Raw genomic sequence first — 5,666 nt, forward strand, 5'->3', positions numbered from 1 at the left:
GTTCAGCAAAATTCCTACGACATTTCTTAGGATTTTTTTGGAACTTTTCCGAAATTTTTCGGAGTTTTTAGATTTTTCGGAAAAGTTCCGAAAAAGTACTAAGAATTTTCGTAGGAATTTTTCGGAACTTTTCCAGAATTTTTCGGAGTTTTCAAAATTTTTAGGTTTTTTGGAACCTTCAGAAATAAAATTTCGAAAAATAAGCTCTGCGCGAAACTATTAATTATGCTTTTTTCGCACAAACTCGACCTACATCTATGAAAAATAATACTCCACAGCCTCCCGTTGCGTCATCGCTTTGTAGAATAAGGCATAGACCAACCGATAAACCACATGAAGTAGTTTTCGGTGTACCAAATAAATTTTCGTTAAGTTAGCATAAAATGTGAAACAATGTTACATCAAAACCTCTGGGTATAAAAAATCGTTGTAATGTGCCAAAATAGAAGTCAGTGCAACAAACAACAACAGAAAGTTTAATTTTTCCTCTTTTATTTCTTTGATGGTTTTATTCGGTGAAAGACGAAAAAACGAAGAGTTAAAGTACGTAACCATGCTTCGTGCATTAAATACCTACCGTAAAACTATTTGATTTCTGCCGATGCACTCACCAGTCCATATTATAATTTTATGTGATTCCAAAGCGAATGTATATTATACATACACACCACACGTGTTCAAATAAACGAGACGGGATATTCATCAAGTCAAAATTAATTAAATCTTTAAAGTCAGTATCACATTATTTGTCGTTGGTTTCTCAGTTTTTCTCTACATCAATTCCCAAGTAAAGATTGTGAAGTAGCTTCGTAAAAAAATCGCTTTTATAAAAATGTAAAACTTCAAGTATAAACGAGTACATCGAACAAAACTAATTCAATTTCATTTATAGACATTACCATACGTTGAGCATTTAAGGTAAAAAATATTTCTTATTTTATGCTTAATTAGGATATTCAACTAATTACATAAAATGAATGATAAATAAAATGCACACAATACGACAAATATAATAATGAATATGTATATAGTGAGTGTATGCTGAGAGTATATGGCATGGGTATAATGGGTATGGATAGATAGTCGCTGATCGAGCTTAGATTTAGCGTGAGAAAATTATTTATTTTAGAAAATGTTGGTGACAACGTTCAGTTGTTTGAAAAAAATATTTTTTAATTCATTTTTTCGTATTAATAATTAATGGAAAATGGAAAAAAATGAAAAATAAAAATTTCGTTCGTTTTTTCCTTTAATCAACTTTATATATAAGAAATTGCACTGGGCAAAAAAATGGGAGCATTTTATCACAATTAAATAAAATAAATTTCTTAATAATTTCTGAAAAATGCCAGAAGAATTATATATTAATCATTAAACCATTTTGCATTTAATGTACCAGTTTGCTTGTGAGTTATTCCGTTCGTTGTTGTCGTTTTTTTTCTCTCCTCTACTATACTTCTCTACACTCATTCGATCGTTCATTCCGTTTCCCAAGAAATCCAGCTCACAACTTTACACAAACTGCATTTTCCAATTGGTATATCTAAAAGTTGGTTTTATCTCATCTTTAAAACTTCTGACCACGTAGATATACATATATATATATATACGTTACGTTACATGTATGCACATATCTTTACATAAATTGTTTCGCTTTGATTAATTACCAATGAATGATGACTTAAAAAATTAAATAAAATTATTTATTGTACGATACGAAACGGTAGAATGGCTGCAACTACATTCGTTTTAGAATATCGAGGATAATAAGCAGCACATCTTGAACTGGATTAAATTAGAGGCGACGTTGACACAGGGTGATCATATTGATGTGATGCGTTGAGTAAAAGATCGTCGATTGTGACCTCAACTTTATTCCAACACATTATAATTCGTACACCATCATCACGGTGTGTTAGTTAGAAATAAATGCAATTGTGAACAAACCTACGATCTCCCCTCAAGAAAAGTTTTCCTAGACTTGGCAACGTAATCTTAACTATAATTGCTAAAAGTTTCCTTTGTGCAGAATAAGCACCAGCTGGTGGACAAACAAAAAAACTTTGTATTGTAAACAATTAAAGACAACCTACACACAGTGCATTTCTACGTTAACGTCATCTATGCGCGCACATTACACGTATGAATGAAGTAAACACATTGTGAAGAATGTGTTTTGATTGTTTATCATACAATAAGTGTGTGTTAGTATATCAGCTTGTGATATTCAGCTGGTGCTCTGCACATAGGAAACTTTTAACAATTGTAAATTTGGAAAAATAAAATAATTTAAATTGCGTAATGAGTGAAGACTACAAGCTGAAAGTATTTATAACACCTGCAACTCCTCGTCTTTGATGGAATGGAACAAAAAATTTCATTCGATAAGCGGATTACGGTATTTTCCGAGTTCAAACTCTATCTTATGTCCAGTCTTAAAAAACTCGAATTCCGCTGATAAGTGTGATTATCTTAATCTCTAGTGATGTACGATGCTTTGTTGTGTGTTTTTGCACAAAAACCCTTTGACATAGCTCAAAGTTAGCTCCCTCCTTTGATTTCCAGTCATAGTAACGCTTTATTGAGTGAATTCTTGACCATATTTTCATCGATTTTCGGCTTTAGCAACTCGTTCGATATCGAAAGCTTCGTTCTCATACTCCGATTCAACATTAATTGTGATGGCAACACTGCTAAAACTTTCGTTGGGGTGTTCCAATACTCAAGCGGAGCGATCATTTAATCATCCTCATCATGTTTTTGACAATGTGTTTCTGCTAAACCATTGGACTTCGGATACCCAGGCGAGCTGGAGATAATTTCGAAGTCTCATCTCACAGATAATTCTACGCATTCATTGGACTTGAATTCTATATTTTGATTCCATATTATGCGAGTGTATTAAGTCATAAAGTCGTAGATAGGATTGTAAAGGGGGTAATGTAATGTAAGTAAGCGAGTGGCGTTTAAAAAAGAATATTCAGATGAATACCTCAGAAATGAGAGAAAAACAGTTTGTACAACCAAAAAAGTAGATAAGCCAACCATGCCTAGAGATCATACATCAAATTAATAACTTTGATTTGATTAGCCATCTGTTAACTACAACTGCGGAATATGTGATGAGCTCTAGCCTTTGTTCACCTATATACCAAGCCAAGATATAATTGTTCAAGTTAAGGAAGTACTAGATCTGAACAAACACTGGACAACAAGACACTGGACGTTGAAATACGAAATATAGAAAACAGTGTTCTCGGCATGTAGAAGATTACAATCCCAAGCTTCAGTCATTCGGATTCTCGACATAAGACTTAACAACCCACAAAAACTCCACCCCATAAATCCATCATACAACTCTCTCATCTGGCCTGAATAGAGTACTTTTGATTTTATTTATCACTCTTTTGTCGTCAAGGGAAAATGTCATTGATTTACTATAAAAGCTTTAACAATTCTGCCGGCGAAAGTTGACGAAAAGCTTTTTTTTACGGAAAGGTTTACAAGAAAGAGGTGGGCTAGAGCATATAGAAAGTCATAATTTTTATTAATTTTTCGTTTCGGTACACTCATATACACCTTTTATTACTCCATGCATCGCTTATTGTTCGTTAAATGATTTCATATAAAATTAAATTTAAAAAAAAAACAGAAAAAATTTACAAACACAGAGAATTAGGTATGCAATCGGGTAAACGGTCAATTTAATTAGAAATTCATATACAAAGAGCTTTAATGGCGTTGACCAGATAGCAATTATGCGCGTGATTAAATATGGTTGACTGGTTTTTTTATCAAAGTATATTACAAACGCAGTCAGTGGACATTCGAGTATTTTATAATTTATTTACTTGGCTGTTAATGTGAATTGTGTGTTTTTTTATTTAATGTTTTGATTTATTACTTATTTCTTTATTGAATTAATTGCGATAAATATGTAGGGAAAAAACGACGTTGCAAAGCAGATGCTTGAACTCAGTGCTGTATAAGCGATATTGTTGTGCGTTACGTATTACATTTTATCACTTAAAACGGAGTATGAAGCCAGACTGTTTGTTGATCAGTCTTTGCACCAACTCTATAAGAAATAATTTACTGTTAAGGACATCTAAATTAGGTAAACGAATTATGTCGCACAAAAAGCATAATTAACTCGTTGAGAAAATGCCAATTCAGAATTGTAATAAGGGGCATATCCATGAAGCACGTACTCGAAAGACCATATCCACTGCAGTGGTTAGAGTAGAATATGTTTGCATCAAAATCGCTTTTGTTGTCAATAAGTTTAAAAACAAAAAAAGATGTGCGATTGTTAAAGCATAGCAACAATTCTTTGACCAGTAAAAGGTTTATGTAAATCAAAAGGTACAAAGGCAGATAGTCGATCACTGAAATGATTTTATGTGAAATTGACCACTTCGATCTTGGTTAGGGTTGCTACAGTAGCTGTCGATGTTTGGGTTGAAAGCTGAATCAATATTCTTGAGCTGTATCTAAGAATAGATGGGCTCTGCCCGCTCTGCCCAAGTTCAATAATGTTAAATTTGTTCTGTAGTTTTGAAGTCAACATCGAGTTGTAATAAAAAGGCAACTTTTGTAAAGCAACTACTGGAATAATATCTCTAAATCATTCCAACAGTTTCTCCTTAAGATTTCACTTGTGAAAAAGTAGACGAGAATAAACTGCGGGAAGAGGGTTTTTATATGACTTGTTGGGTTCCTAATACATTAGATGAAGATCATGAATGTATTTACTTAGGATGCCTCCAGACATCACAGAAGATACCTTCAGATGTCTATGTCTAACATCAAAATTTAAAATGTTTCATTTGTTAAGATTTACAAGATATTAATTAATGTATTGAGAAATAGTCTATCCCGTTTTCTATCCAGAGCGTCCTAATTAAGAAATTTAAAAATGAAATTGATTAACAAGAACGCAATTAATTTGGAAAACAATTACGGGCTTCCAACGCATGAAACAAAACCAGTAATGGTTTCTTAAATAAGTAATTAATTTTTATGAGATATCCGTAAACTATGCATAATGCACCGTATTAAATTTGACTATAAATTATTCACGCACCAAAGATAACAATTGCGATTCAGCTACCCATTTATCTATTCTACCTGCCAACATGATTATAAAATACTTTGATTTAATTCGAAAATTTCAATATTAAAACGCATGCAAATTAATTTTCTTGTACATTTTTTATTGCGTCTGGACATGCATCCGTTCTTTTGAATTTTACTTATTTATGGAAAATAAAAAGAAATGAATAATAAATTTAGCAATAATATTATATGAATACGTCTATAGTATAAAGTCTATACGGCTGCGTGTATCTATTAGTGCAGTATTGGTGCCTGATAGAGTATTTTTAGCACTAAACAGAACCAATGGTCTTAACACAGTTACCTAAAAAATAGCCAGATTTGGGGAATTAGTTAGAGCCCCTGTAAATTCTGAACAATTAATGTTCATGTGATACGTTCGAGTTCAAAATATCTTTATAATTCAGTAGAAGGGATATTAAATGGAGCTTAGAAATACCTCTATCACTTCTTCATGATTCAATTCAAAATCGTTTCATGTTTACACACGTTGATGACACTCATGCTGTAGTAGATTTCCGATTATATTTTCTGTCGCTGACAAAAAA

Source organism: Bradysia coprophila, chromosome IV (assembly GCF_014529535.1).
Source record: "Bradysia coprophila strain Holo2 chromosome IV, BU_Bcop_v1, whole genome shotgun sequence".
Lineage (NCBI taxonomy): Eukaryota > Metazoa > Arthropoda > Insecta > Diptera > Sciaridae > Bradysia > Bradysia coprophila.